The sequence below is a fragment of the Hypanus sabinus genome, chromosome 7, assembly GCF_030144855.1.
Source record: "Hypanus sabinus isolate sHypSab1 chromosome 7, sHypSab1.hap1, whole genome shotgun sequence".
Lineage (NCBI taxonomy): Eukaryota > Metazoa > Chordata > Chondrichthyes > Myliobatiformes > Dasyatidae > Hypanus > Hypanus sabinus.
The window spans coordinates 95,170,914-95,187,024 of record NC_082712.1 but is presented as its reverse complement, the minus strand read 5'-3'; the positions used below and the strand labels follow the sequence as shown (position 1 = coordinate 95,187,024).

Sequence of the window (16,111 nt, the reverse complement as noted above, 5' to 3'; positions counted from 1 at the left end):
GGCCTCTGAGCACCACTTTTTGCGGATCCAGCTGAGCTACTCAACAAAACTCGAGCTACAATCAGGTGGCAGCAACTCAATGCATTAAAGCACACAGACGTGGTCAAAGAGGTTCACTTGTTCAGACCGAATATCAGAATGGGAAAGAAATGTGATCTGTGTGATTTTGACCACAAAATAATTGTTGGTGCCTGTCAGGGTGGTTTAAGTATTTCAGAAACTGCTGCTCTCCATGCACAACAGTTTCTGGAGTTTATCAGCAATGATACATACAAGAAACAAAAAAAAATCCAGTGAGCTGCAGTTCTGTGGACAAAAAAGCCTAGTTAATGAGAGAAGTCAAAGGAGAATGGCCAGACTGGTTCAAGGTAACGAGAAGATGACAGTAACTCAAATAACCATTTGGTACAACAGTGGTGTGCAGAAGAGCATCTCTGAACAGACAACCTGGAACGTGGATAGCCACAGAGTAAAAACCATGAACATACTTCCATGGCAACTTCTTTTTTAAGGTACGTGAGGTGCCTAATAAAGTGGACACTGTATATATTTGAATTTGCCTTCATGGAAAAGTTTTGAGTTTGATTTTTATCTATTTATTCTTTGTATTCTAGAAGCAATTTTAGAAAGGAAAATTATATGAAAAGAAAGTTTAATCTCTCTGAAGTTTGGCAGGGAGCAAGAATAGAACAGAACAGCTGTACATTAAAACATGTTTAGCTCAAATTTAGTAAATTTGGACAAACAATCTCCCATTGAGTAAGGGCCCACTTCTCAACAGCTGTAGATCACAACTCAAATACTTACAGTGCCTATAAAAAGTATTCACTCCTCACATTGTAAGTTTTCATGTTTTACAACATTGAATCACAGTGGAATTAATATGGCTTTTTTTTACACTGATTAACAGTCAAAGTGAAAAATTTCTACAAATTGGTCTAAATTTATTACTATTATTAAACACAAAATGTCTGTGTAATTACTTACCCCTTCAAGGCAGTATTTAGTAGATGCACTTTTCGTGGCAATTACAGCCTTGAGTCTGTGTGGATCGGTCTCTATCAGCTTTGCTCATTTGGACACTGCAATTATTCCCTGTTCTTTACAAAACTGTTCAAGCTCTGTCAGATTGCATGGGGATCATGAGTGAGCCACAAATTCTCAATTGGATTGAGGTCTGAACTCTGACTTGGCCATTCCAGTACATTAACTTTGTTGTTTTTATTCCTATGTAGCTTTGGATTTATGCTTGGGGTTGTTACCTTGCTGGAAAACAAATCTTCTCCCAAGGTGCAGTTCTCTTGCAGACTGCATCAAGTTTTCCTCCATTATTTCCCTGTATTTTGCTGCATTCATTTTACCCTCTACCTTCACAAGTCTTCCAGGACCTGCTGCATCCCCACAGCACAATTCAGCTGCCACCATGCTTCATGGCAAGGATGGGGTGTTTTTGATGATGTGTAGAGCTTGGCATATTCCAAACATAGTGTTTAGTCTGAAGGCTAAAAGGCTCAATTTTGGTTTCATTAGACCATAGAATCTTGTTCCAGCTGACTTCAGAGTCTCCCACATACCTTCTGGCAAACTCTAGCCGAGATTTCATGTGCATTTTTTTTCCAACAGTGGCTTTCTCTTAGCCACTCTTCTATAAAGCTGCCACTGATGAAACACCCGGGTAATAGTTGTATGCACAGTCTCTCCCATCTCAGCCACTGAAGCTTGTAACTCTTCCACAGTTGTCATAGGTCTCTTGGTGACCTCCCTCACTAGTCACCATCTTGCATGGCCACTCAGTTTTTGAGGACAGCCTGCTCTAGGCAGATTTACAGCTATACCATTTTTTCCCATTTCTTGATGATTGATTTAACAAGGAATAAGGGATATTCAGTGACCTGGAAATTTTCTTGTACCATCTCCGACTTGTGCTTTTCAATAATCTTTTCGCAGAGTTGCTTGGAGTGTTCTTTTGTCTTCGTGATGTAGTTTTTGCCAGGATACTGACTCACCAGCAGTTGGACTTTCCAGATACAGTTGTATCTTGAATGCAATAACTTGAAGCACCTTGACAGAACACAGGTCTCCCAGATCCCTATTTAACTAATTAAAACCAATTACCTGCACAAGCGATGGTTTGAGGTGTTATATGAGAGGGGGTGAATACTTATGCAATCAATTATTTTGTATAATAATAATTTATAAAATAATATTAATATATTAATTTTGTTTAATTAATTTAGATTACTTTAGAGATTTTACTTTGACATGAAAGAGTCTTTTTCTGTTGATCAGTATCAAAAAAAGCCAAATTAGATCCACTGTGATTCAATGTTGTAAAACATTAAAACTTGCAAAGGGAGTGGATACCTTTTATAGGCACTGTATATAGGGGGATTTGTTTTAAAGTGTTAGGCTATCTGTCAGACCCTGCTACTCAATGGGTGGAAAAAAAATGTTAATTTCTCTTTAATCATTCCCTAAGTTACTTCCTCAAAGTTACTGGCCTCCCTTTTCATCTTTCCTCAATTTCATGAGTTAGGCATCAAGATTAAACCTCTCTTTTGTCTCCAAAGTTTCAGAAACAATTAAACTTAAGTCTTTCCTCAATTGGAATTCTCCATCTGTAATATCTCTTACCAATACTCCCCTTTCTGTTGACATTACATATTGCAATTCCCATTGTGCAGGAACTGCTGTCAGACATCCTTTTTTTGCTGGTTTTATTGTCTCCAATTGAATGTTAAAATCATTTTTGGAGAGTTCAGGCCGGCAGCAACTGTATTGTGGATGTGCCTATTGGGGAGATGTCACCCAGGTAATTTTACTGATTAGTGCCAGATTTACAGCATGGAAGCAGAGGCCACATCAACAACCCATTTACACAAATATCATTTTACTCGTACCATATTCCCATCAACTATCATGTACCTCAAAACTAGGGGCAATTAACAGTGACTACATTATCTGGAAGCCCATGTACAATATTTTGCTGTCCTGGATCTCGCCAACTCGGTTGTACAGAAGCCATTACAAACACAATGTACCTCCCAGTATACAACTCTCACACACACTCAAGACACTTGAGTCCCTCCAATATTTTGTGTGTATTGCCCACTTCTAGCTTAAGCACCTTGTTCAGTTTGTTTGCTCTGTATTTGTTTTTTTTGGGGGGGAGCTCAACAGGAACGCCCACATGAATATTGAGCCTACAACAACAGGTAAATGTTTGTTACTCCAGTGTTCCTAACCCTGGCACAACCATAAAACAAATGTGCTTCCCCCATTCTATTATGGCTGATCCCAGATCCCACTCATCCCCATACTGCCTTCTTCACCATATCCTTTAATGCCTTGACCAATCATTGAATTATCAACATCCACAAGCATACCCACAGACTTGGCCTCCAGCACAGACTGTGGCAGAGCATTCCACAAATTTACTATGCTCTGGCTAAAAAAAAGTTCTGAAGGGTCATCCCTCAATTTTGAGGCTGTGCCCTCTAGTTCTGGATACCCTCACCATAGGAAATATCCTCTCTACATCCACCTTATCTAGTTCTTTCAAATTCAATAGGTTTCAATGAGATCCCCGCATATTTTTCTAAATTCCAGCGAGTACACTCCTCAGATGTTAATCTGTTCATTCCCAGAATCATCCTCGTGAACCTCATCTGGACTGACTCCAATGACAACACATCCAAAATGTGACAATAATTGTGGCCTGATTAGTGTCTTATAAAGGCTCAGCATTATCTCCTTGCTTTTATATATAAGTCCTCTTGAAATAAATGCCAACATTGCATTTGCCTTCTTTACCACAGACACAACCTATAAATTAACCTTCCAAGAGTCTTGCACGATGACTCCCAAGTCTCTCTGCATCTCTGATGTTTGAACCTTCTCCCCATTTAGGTAATAGTGCACACTATTGTTCCTTATACATTTTCCAACACCGTATTCTACCTGCCACTTTTTTGCCCATTCTTCCAATTTGCCTTAGTCCTGCTGCAATTACATTGCTTCCTCAGCATTACTGACCCCTGAGGAACACCACTAGCCACCAACAGTCAACCAGAAAAGACCCCTTTTACTCCCACTTGCTGCCTCCTGTCAGCCATTCCCCTATCCATGCCAGTATCCTGTAACTTCATAGGATTTTATTTTGTAAAGCAGCCCTGTGTGGCACCTTATCAAAAGCCTTCTGAACATCCCAAGTAAATGAGATCTACTGCCTTTGCTTTCTCCACCCTGCTTGTTGCTTCCTCAAAGAACTCCAATAGATTTGTCAGGCAAGATTACCCTTTACAAAAACAATGCTGACTTTGACTTGTTTTATCATTAGTCTCCCTGAAACCTCATCCTTGATAATAGACTCCAACACTTTCCCAACCTCTGAGGTTAGGCTAACTGGCCTATAATTTCCTTTCTTTTGCCTTCCTCCCTTCTTAAAGAGTGGAATGCCATTAGCAATCTTCCAGTCTTCTGGGACCATGCCAGAATCAAGTGATTCTTCAAAGATCATGATCAATGCATCTGTTACCTCTTCAGCAACCTCTCTCAGGACTGCAATTTAGGGAAAATGCCAAGAGTAGATCAGTTTACAATCTCAGTGTACAATAGGTCTGTGCTATGGATTCAATGTTGTGATTTTCCATAGCACCAGTGTTGCCTGATCAATAACTTTCTCTGCAGTACATCAAAGAGCTAAAAATAAGCACAAGTTTTGACAGGAACTGCGAGAATGGAAATAACCATGATCATGTCATTCTCTTGCCTGCTTACCAACACCAAAGGAGTTGTCTACAAGGCAGAAAGTGATAATGGTTGCTTCTTTAGAGCAGGACGCTGGTACCTCAGAAGTCATTTTCATATTCAGGTTTTCAAATTTTTGAGGTGATACTGAAATACAGGCAAAGTGATTAGATAATAATGAAGAAATGTGAACTAAATGTAGTTTTCAAAGTGTTGCAGGAAAGTATGTGGGCCAGGGGTTCCCAACTTTTGTTTATTTCATGGAGCCTTAGTATTAACCAAAGGGTCTGTGGACCCAGATTGGGAACCCCTGGTCTACATGACAGGTCTGAATATACCAGAGCAAAGCAGAGCAGTCTTCCAGATAGGCTGAATGCCTTCTTTGCATGATTTGACACATTGAATGATGTGATGTTGAGGAAAGCCCCTTCACCCCCTGAGGAACAGGCACTCTGTCTGGCTGAAGCCAAGGTGGAGGACCTTAGCTAGGGTAAATCCACACAAAGCTGCAGAGCCACACAACATACCTGATCAGGTGCTGAGGGATCGTACAGCCCAGTCAAAAGAGGTCTTAATGGACATCTTTAACATGAAACAATCCACTGACGTTGCAAGGTTCAGGACAGCCTCCATCATTCTAGTGCCCAAGAGAGCTATGGTAACGGTCTAAACTATTACTGCCCAGCAGCATTGAGTACAACAACCATAAAGAGCTTTGAGTGGCTAGTACAGTAATGGATTTTATAAAATCCCACCTTTCAGCTACACTACTCTTTACTGTTCACCTTTCTCTCAAACTGGTCCACTGATGCCATAGCCTCAACCTTCCATTCCATCCTGCCCCACATCGAAATCAATGCCTTATATTCCTGGCATTGTTCATCGACTTCAGTTGGACATTTAATACAATCATCCCTCAGGGGCCAGTGGGTAAACTGTCCCCATTGGGACTCAACAACCTTCTCTGTAACTGGATCTTGGACTTCTTGATGGTTAAGACCCCATTTAGTCTAAGCTGACAGCAACATTTCAAGCTCCATCACACTGAGTGCCTGGTAGCCCCCAGGGCTGAGTGCTCAGCCTGCTGCCAACTCAGACCTGCATGCCAGATTCAGTTAAAGCCACCATCAGGTTCTTTAATGATACAACAGCCTTATTGCAACAATGAGTCAGTATACAAAGAGGAGGTAGAGCAGCTTGCCAAATGGTGTGAGAAAAACAATCCAAAAGAGATAGAGCTTACATAGAACATTGCAGCTCAGTACAGGCCCTTCGGCCCACAATGTTGTGCTGACCACTTAACCTACTCCAGGATCAATCTAACTCATTGTGAATTTCAGAAAGGCTCAGATTGACCACTCTCCACTTCTCATCAATGGCTCTGCCATGAAGAGCAAGTTACCTTGGTGTGGACCTGGACCCACAGCTCCTCACTAGTCAAGAAGGCACTGCAACATCTACACTTTGAGAAGATTGAGGCTTGTAAGTCTCATTGCTCCCACTCTTATCAATTCAGGAGCTCCATCGCAGCAAGTGTCCTATATGGCTCCAGCATTGTGTGGTACAGAGGATGCAAAACACCTTAGAGGATAGTAAAGTCAGCTGAGAGGATCATTGGGTTCTCTCTCCTCTATGCTTATTTATTATGTTTACCATGAGTGTTGCAAAGAGCCTGAAACATCTTTGAGGATCCCTACCACCTATTTCATAATTTCTTTGACCCATTACCTCAGGAAGGAGGTATAAAAGCATCAGGACTAGAGCTGCCAAACTGGTTAACAGTCTTACAGGCTGAGGGACAAAGCTAACAAATATCCAGCCACCACTGAGGGCTCGTCACTAGGGCAGCAAGCTGTTTGCCTGTGCAATGCACTACATGCATTTTGAGTTGTGTTTTATTAACTCATTTGTGGTAATATTTTGATTTATGTGCCATGCATGATATGTTTTGTAATTTGGAGGAATATATTTCTGTTTGGCTGTATACATGTACAGTCAGAGGCTAATATTTTATTTACACTGCCTACTTAACAAGCAATGCCTCCCAAGCTATTTCCCAGCAGCCGACAAACTATAGTGGTAAACCTGAGGTTTAAGGTGGGGTAGGAAATAAGAGGTGCAGAGAGGGATTTTTGAAATTGGACACTGTGCTGGAACATGGGAAGATGCGGACATCTTACAGGTGAGGAGAGAAAGACAGGGATGAGGCCGGAATATATAAATTAGATGCTCCTTCACCAAAATCCAGTGGAAATTCTCCTATGGAGCAGTAGTTTTACAGCAGGCATTAATGTCTCAGAAACGCAGGTTTGTTCAATCCATATATCAGGTGCTGCCCGTGTAGAATTTGCACATTCTCTCCACGACTTTCACTGGGTGTACTCATTTCCTCCCACACTCCTTCCGGTCTTCTATCATTTCATTTTCCACTCCCCCTCCTACTTTCAAATCTCTTACTATCTTTCCTTTCCGTTAGTCCTGACGAAGGGTTTCGGCCCGAAACATTGACAGTGCTTCTCCCTATGGATGCTGCCTGACCTGCTGTGTTCCACCAGCATTTTGTGTATGTTGCTTATCAGAATATGTATTAGTATTATAGGAAAACTTCCATCAAAATAGAGAAGCTGAAGCAATATGATGAACTCAACATCATCAAGGGCTTTGAACGTAAATAAGGAGATACAGTTCAGTGCCATAAAAGCTTGAAGGAAAATTATGACAAAGTACAACACATGGCTAATACTTTTTAGTGGGATTAGTCAGTACATTTTGTCTTAAGGGGGAGCTCAGTTCATTCCCTCTTTTGCCCACACTTACCTGCAACACTGACATGATTGTGAGGCCCTGTTCTGTAAAGGGCTTTCCTGCTGAAAATCTCCACCATCAGAATACTTTGACTGCCAGTTAGACACAACCCAGATATGCTGCTGGAGAGATTTGAATGACATACAGAATTGTTTAAAAAAAAATAAAAGAGCTATTAAAAATAACCATTCTTAACACTATAACATTTAAAACAGTGCAGATCAATATATTAAAAATAACTCAATTTTTTAAAAAGCTGAAATTCATTAGAACCATTGCTGTCCACTGAAGCTGACGCAGACTCAGTGGACAGACACTGCAGGAAGTTGCAGGATCAATGGATCCCAGCATCACAGTTATTTCCCAATGGCAGTAGTGAGTATCTGTCTTAAAGCTATGCAAGAGGCATCATTTCCTTTGGATTTTCTGAAATGACATGAAGGAGTGAGCGGTCAGGATGGGGAAGGTAATTTGCATGTGTCTCTCAGTGGTTGTGTAACAAACTGGATGGCAGGTTTCAGTCATTCAACTTAATCAAGATTTCTAGGTTACATTTTCCTAAGGTCTTAACCTTAACTCTTAACCTCTAAATTAATAGTGGTGATTCTGCAGATGCTAGAAATTTGAGCAACACACACAAAATGCCGGAGGAACTCAGCAGGTTAGGCAGCATCTGTGGAGGGGGATGAAGTTAACATTTCAGGTCAAGATTGTTGATCAGGATTGGAAAGGAAGATGGCAGAAGCTGGCAGGAAATAGATGTGTCTAGGTGAGTGTGTATTGAAAGGCAATAATGTGAGACACTCAGAAATGATAAATGCTAATAGTACTTTTTTAAAATCTCATCTGCATCGATGCCAAAGTCCCTGAAATAACCAGTGCACTGCTCTGACAGGTCTCAAAGCAAGCACAAAGAATTTGAAGAACTGTAAATCAACCCAAATGAAAACCAGGATCATCATTCTTATTAAAGGCTTTTATTTTTCATATCAAGTTCATTACAGTTTATATTTTTCACATGAAAAGAATCTTACAGCAACACTGAGGAGGCAAGTAGTGTTGTCACATTCACCAGGCGATCTGCTGCTTGCGTCAGACCATATTGGAGCAGCACACACAATATTGGCAAAATGGTTGGAACCTACCAATATTTATGTGCTGCTAAAGCAGAGTCGACAGTACATTCCTTCATCTAGCACCTCGGAATCCCACACCCAAAGATCTGACCACAGAGGTCAACTGCATAAGCTTGAAACTTTAAAATCATTTGTTCAAGTGTATTATACACACACATTAAAATGTTCACCACATTAAAAAAAACAGGGAATTGCACTGGATTCGTTACTCTGAATGTAACCAATCAGTAAGTCATTAAAATTTACGAGCACACAGCTTACTTAGTCTAAAATATATCACATTGGATTTCTCCTTAACTTTCCAAACAATTAGAAATCAGATGCGAACTAAAACTGCAGTCTGGATGTGAGCAGTTCATTTATGAAGTGTGGGATGGAGGTGGGGGTTGGGGTGTGTGTGTGTGTACACGTGCATGTCCATGTGTGCATAAAATTAAAGATCTCACTTGAACCACAAGTTCCAGTCTACCTTGTGTTAATATAGACAGACACACACACACACTTGTATTTGATGGGTTTTGACTAGTGAAGAAGGAGCAAAATGATTAATTCAAGACTGAAAATTATCTCTTTGCAAATGGCAATTGTGCTAAAATATTGGAATACTTTGCATCACAATTTTCTGATAAAGTAAACCAGGAAAGTTGTATTCTCTTTTAATTGCCAATCACCTTGAGATCCAACTTAGTGATAAAGCCTTCTCTCACCTCCTGCATTGTTGACTGCACAGCCACTCTAGTGATGTTTGAAACTGTTAAGTAATTTGTTGTTTCCGACTGCAGATCAGATACCTGGTCAAAGTTTTAAGCTAATTGCAGTATAGCAAAAACCACACATCACTCATATGAGAGCCAAGTTGCAAACTTAAGACATCTCTTATGAAAGTCTCACAAGTCAGTGGGCACTACATAAACCTAAAAATGTACTTACATATTGTATCCTGTAGCTGTGTGTCTCCATCTTGGCATTAGCTTGTGTTTATAACATTGTGCAGATCTGGAAGCTCTTCAGAGTGAAATTAAAATGAGAGCAGCACATGCTGCATAGACGATGGAAGGTGTGTATTTATATATAGCACTGCAGATGATACACACCAACCATATTAAGTGCACTACAACTCCACACCCAGCAGCACTACCTCTAAGGGCAGGGCAAAACTTTCAAAGAGAATTATCCTTCCACAGGCAGTTTACAAAATCTATGGTTGACCAACTGTTAGGCAGAATGTGGTAGAAGACAGTGGTTACTTTCTGTGGGCAGACGGATCTCATGCATGACGTGCACCTTCTAACTCTGGGTGCCCCTTTCTAATATCTCTGGTTTTTTTCACACTTCTGCACACCATGACTTCGTCGAAAGTATGATGGGTGAAAGTACTTGCCAGTTTTATTCTCTTGTACATCATTTTCATACAAAGACTCAGATGGAATGGGAGGAGAAGCAAATAATAGACAGTGATATAACTGTCCAGTGTACTGTAGTCCTACTCACAGAATCATGTAAATTTTTCACATGGGCACTGAAGCTATTTCTAGCCAGTAACTTCAAAACAGTCGTGGAACAAATTTATACTGCAAGCACTTGATTTGTCAAGTGAAACCATCCTTCCCCTTTCATTTTCAACAAATAGTCCTTTATTCTTAACCCTTCTCCTAAGGCTTTGACTAGGAGCTCACAGATCGTTGTTTCAAACTTCTGACTCCAGTTGTTGAGCACATCACAGAAAATGGCCAAAGGGTTAAGGAGCAGAAAACGCATACATGCAGTTGGGTATTCTCCGCCTTTTTGCAAATTTTATGACACATATATTGAAAATCATTTTCTGACAGAATGACACAAGCAAATTACATTCTATTCATCTCAAAATTAAAGGTGAGATTAGAGAATAATTTATTGACTAAATGCAAATGGCACACCATGAGTGCACTGAACACACTCAGTAACACAGGACCAGCAGGAGAGGGATTGAGGGCAGGGTTGAGGATGAACAAACTCTTCTACTACAAGAAACAGCTGCTCTCTTGTGTTACCAGAGACAGCATCAATACAGGCACGGTCAGATTCAAAGGTAAAATTATGCCTCGTGAATTCCAGTGTTTCATTCCCTATGTGGATTACAATTATAATGGCCTTTCATTATTGCACTCCCAGAGAAATTTTACTGGAATAGTACAACAGAGGCATAGAAACTAGAATATGGAGCTTGCCAAATTATCAAAGATTGCAATGAGAATCAAGATTGATTAGAAATTACTCTGACTAAATTAGAGATCCAATTATTTTTAAATCTAGCACAGATAGAAGACACAAAGATTATGTTTAATGTTATTTATGGGTTCTGAAAACATAACGTCAGTGGAGATGAAATGCTAATAAAGAATGAGTTAAAGAATAAATGTTTGTACAGATTTTTACTGTGAATACAAGAAGAATTTAACAATAATTAAAAGGTGCCAAGATTCAACATTATTTAATTTAGATTCAAGATTTAATGTTATTTTTAGTATACGAGTGTAAAGGAGAACGAAGTAAGTGTAAGAAGCAGCAAATAAATTTCAGACCTGGTGATGATACTAAAAGGTTAAAAATTAAGAGGGAAATGTGGAATGAGGGAGAAAGTAAGTCTAAACGTGAGAGAAAATTCAATGTGACGTAGATTCCTGAGCAGCGTAATTCATAACGTTTATAACTAGGAAGTCTTTTTTTTAAAACTAGGTAGTAAGAAAATTAGGAAGAGACATTTGTAAGATGGAAAACATTGCCAGTCTGTACAAACCCCCAAAACTGCCTTTTAGCCCCACTCTTCAACAGATTTTCCTGCACTCCCCATAACAGCACACAATGGTTTGGATATTTAGTACAAGCATGCAAACCATGATGTGCTGCTGTGATGAATGCAGGTACTTTAGGATGAAGGATATGCAGAGACTGAGAATCCAGAAATTCGCTTTACAAGCGGATCACTCTGAAATTAAGAAGGAAAATAACATTTAGTAACAGTTCACTTGAGTGATAATTATTTCTCATTAACCTCTATGCAGCTGGGAGATGTCTATTACAAGTCAAGAGTGCTGTTATTTGTGCTGCCTAACTTCTTTATAGCAAATTAGCAGGCCCAATTAAAAAATATAACCCCTTCCCTCAACTTTAAACGTAAGTTTAATAATTTAAATCAGCAGTGTATTTGTCAATCCCAGGCACAAATGAACATTACTTTCAATACCCGGAGCAGGAATTGCAGGAAACAATTTGAGTAGATGATTTAAGGAAAGCACTTGCATATCCATTAGTGTAACACTTTACTGCCCCATCATAAAATCAATTGGGGTTCAAATCCTGCTGCTGTCTGTAAGAAGTTTACACATTCTCCCTGTGAACATGTGGGTTTCCTCTCTGTGCTCTGGTTTCCTCCCACATTACAAAGGCAGGTTAGTTAGGGTTAGTAAGTTATGGGCATGCTATGTTGGTGCCAGAAGCGTGGCACCCCAGCACATCCTCACACCATGTTGGTCATTAACACAAACAAGATGTTTCAATGTATATGACACATAAAGCTAATCTTATAAAGCTAATTTCTCTTATCATTTTATTTTATAATCCTATTTCACAAATTATGGCAGAGGCATCAGTCTACATTAGTAATTTTATTTTGAAATGGGTTACAATACAGTCTGTATTCTACAAAATTCATTACCTGAAATGGAGAGGAACTCTGTTAAATTCCCATGAGAAATGAGGGAATCTGAAACAAGGAAATGCTAGGACCCTGTCTGACCGACCCACACCCAATCTGGAGTAACTGTAATGAGGGAACAGTGCAGCTCAGCAATTTATATAGCTTCTTAGCCAATTTGTTTGCTTAACCAACCCACCTTCAAATATTCCATTCTTTGTGCTTACAAATTAATTTTCTGGTCTGTTCTCAAGTCAGCAATAAGGACACTGCAAAGGATCTCAAGGTGGTATCAGAGTCTAGAAATTGTGAACCAGGAAGCAAATGGTACAAGAACAAACTGTTGCACGACATGCCTTTTTCTTTACCTCAGGTGTTTCTGTTCCTTTCTCTATCTCTCAATAGTGAGAAATGCAGACATTCTCAGAAAACAGGAAGAAAAGTTATGATATAATTTGACCAGAATTGGGAAAGGAACAACTCTGTCTACCCAATCTCAAAATGAAAACAGTGTGCCTGTGATTTGCTGACTACTGCCTACAAATTTTGACCACCTGGATATGAAAGTCATTTATATTTTACTTACTGGAGTTGAGCAGAATGTCCCCACTAATCTGGACAGCAGCTTCAAACCCTTCATTAGAAGAGGTTAGCTCAGTCCCTGCACCGACACCACCAACCTGGAAAACAAACACGGGAAGGAAATTATTCATTTCCATCACAAGAAGATAGCATCAAAATAATTATCTTAAAAAAAGGTCTGTTGGGTTAATCAAAATGGTTAGGTGAAGACTGGTGATACATTTTCAAGCTCCTTCTAGTCCCTCACAGTTCTAATTGCTTTCACTTTACCTCCATTGCTCTAATTTCCTGCTTTGAGCCAGTGACAAGGAAGCGTTAGGAAATACATAATACAACACATTCATTCTGTACAGTGGACTTCCAGGTATAAAACAAGCAGACGGTTTGGAGAACTTATGAAAGGCTGGAGAGACCACTCGGTCCACTGGCAAACAATTTAGCAACATGATCACAGATCTAGATTAAGATGTATTTTCACCACAGAGGAATAAGAGTGCAAATTAGATTAATAGGTGAAATTCCAAGATTTTATTTTACACATAGAATTAAGTAGTTCTATATCATACTGAGATTATACAGTCTCTAATAGAACAGGAAGTGGGTAGGTCTGGATCTTGCTACTTCTGCCAACTACTCCATAGCTATCTTGTTTCTATAAAATATTATCACGTAATTGAAATGATGACAAATTAATTCAACCTGATAGAGGATTAGAAGTGCACAGAAGGCATGACAGCACATCTCAAGTTTAACAGTAAGTATTCATTAAATGTATACTTGCATGCATAAGCTTACAATTACATAAACAGGCTCAAGAGCTGTACAGGTTTCTTACGGCAACACAAAAACTTCAAAAAAGAACATAATGTGAATCTTTAGACTATTATGGATCAACAAGTTAAATTTATGTTCTTTAAATAAGAATACCATAACTTTCTGTGAAATCTCTTCCACCCAGAAATTCCAAAGCCACCAGGGTATCTGCCAACAGGAAACTATTGATTTTCTGTCATTTTTATTTTAGAGATACAGTGCAGAGTAGACCCTTCCAGCAACCACCAATCAAGGGACAATTTTCAACAACCAATTATCCTGCTATCTGGTACGTCTTTGGACTGTGGGAAAAAACTGGAGTACCTGGAAAAACCCACACGATTCCATGGGGATCGGATTACAGATGACGCAGGAATTGAAGTCAGAATTCTGACATTGAGCTGTAATAGCATTGCATCAACCGCTACACCAACCTGGTGGCCATGGAGTAAGGCTCTTCATGACCCAAAGAAGATAACTGTGACAGTTGATCGCAGCATGTATATGAATTTTGGCACTCTATAGGGAATCTTGTTTAGTTTCTTTTATGAACATGGCTGTGATGTTGAGCAGACAACAGTGAAATAAATTTGGCCAACTGGTTCATTAGAATTTCCACTTTCCTCCTCCAACCAATCCTCCCTTCAAAGGATCTGGGATGATACAAGTTCAAATGCTTTCACCAGCATGTAAACCATCCACAGACAGATTAATGAAGTTGTCACTTTTATTGTCATTTTGACCATAATTGCTGGTACAGTACATAGTAAAAATGAGACGTTTTTCAGGACCATGATGTTACATGACACAGTACAAAAACTAGACTGATCTGCCTACTTGTAAAGGTTTCCAAACCCTCTAAGTACTAACTGCAGCATTACACAAGTCTGTAATGCTAGCCAGAAAGAATGCTGCATGAATAGTTTCCATTTAAAAGCCCATCAGTGCTGAACATTTGCCTACAGAATTTGATAAAGTGGCCATATTAATCAAGGGTTACCTGAACTATATTAAGGACAAATATTAAAAATAAGCCAATCTGGAACCCTGGTTATGGAATTCATAGATCTGCATGTGTGAATGGCATACTTCAGAGTAATACACACGTTGTAAGGGGGCTGAATAAAATCTAGCAGTCTTCACCACTAAAACCATCACTGCAGATACAGCTGTACCAGGTATTTAAATGAGCTCAGTAGCTTTGTAAGGGGTTCACTCCAGGCACACACACCATTAATGTCATACAAATTTTCTTTGAACAGGTTTCTCCATATCTTATTTCAAGAAGTACTATTAGTTGAAATGATGGAAATGAAATTGCAGTCATCACCTCATGAGATGGAATGGCCTGCAGTTTAAGACAGATGAATTCAGCCATACAACACAGAAACAGACGGTGCAGCCTCCACTTTGTACAAGCCAATTATCAATGAGCCATCCTAACTTTCTTAAGGTGTCTACACATTTTATTCAGGTGCCACAAACAATTCCCAAACTCCAGTGCAAAACAAAGAAACTGAAATCTTTTACCATGTTTTTCAAGTTTTGCCGTCACCATTATATGGAACAGTTAAGTCAATACAGAATGCAGTCTTTTAATTATTTTTGTTTGCAGTATTATCAATAAGCATCACAGTGCACCCTGAAGGATGAAAGTGTTGAATGACACCAAGTCTTCTGCCAGATGAAACTCCAATCCACCCAGAGGTGACCTGGGTTGACAGGCAAATCACCTTTATGAAGACGTGGTGATCATGAACTTACTCAAAGCCTTTCTAAAGCAGCAAAGGAAAAGTTAAAAATTAGTCCAACATAGACTAGAGAGATGAATTCCAGAGACAAAGTGAGATAAAACTAGTCATGTGGGAGAAAACACTGTGGCTGGAATTATACCTTGAACAGTGAAAAATTGCGGTCGGTCACTCATTCCAGCTTCAGGGCATCACTACTTAAGTTTTCTGCTGCATCAGAAGTGGAGATGCTCACTGACAGTTGCAAATGTTTAATTTCATTTGCAATTAAAGGCGGGCATAAATTTTGGCCTTGCAGGCAATACTCACACCTTTGAATAATGTATTCAAATACACTGCATCACGACATACAAGCAGACAGTGAGCCTCGTCTCTATTACCCAAATAGCTCATATTAAACCAACGGCATCATTTGAAAGGCACACCTTAAATTATAAAAGTCTAACTCCATCTCTGCCGAGCTTCCCTAAGACAGAATCAAAAAGAATAACTCCTGGCTGCAAACGTGCTCTCCTCACCAATGGCTGTGGACCAACAACCACATTTTGCCCATATAACACCACGCAACAGCATCTTGCTCTGACTCAGGCAGCCCTGGTTGA

At 39.6% G+C, this 16,111-nt stretch overlaps 1 long non-coding RNA gene across 1 annotated transcript in view; it reads right to left on the bottom strand.

Moving 5' to 3' along the window:
- Nucleotides 1-536: 536 nt before the first annotated feature.
- LOC132397013 (uncharacterized) overlaps nucleotides 537-16,111 on the bottom strand; it is a 36,718-nt gene continuing 21,143 nt past the window's right edge. The window contains exon 3 of the long non-coding RNA XR_009513225.1: nucleotides 537-13,043. This is a non-coding gene — a long non-coding RNA (uncharacterized LOC132397013). The remainder of the gene's footprint in view (nucleotides 13,044-16,111) is intronic.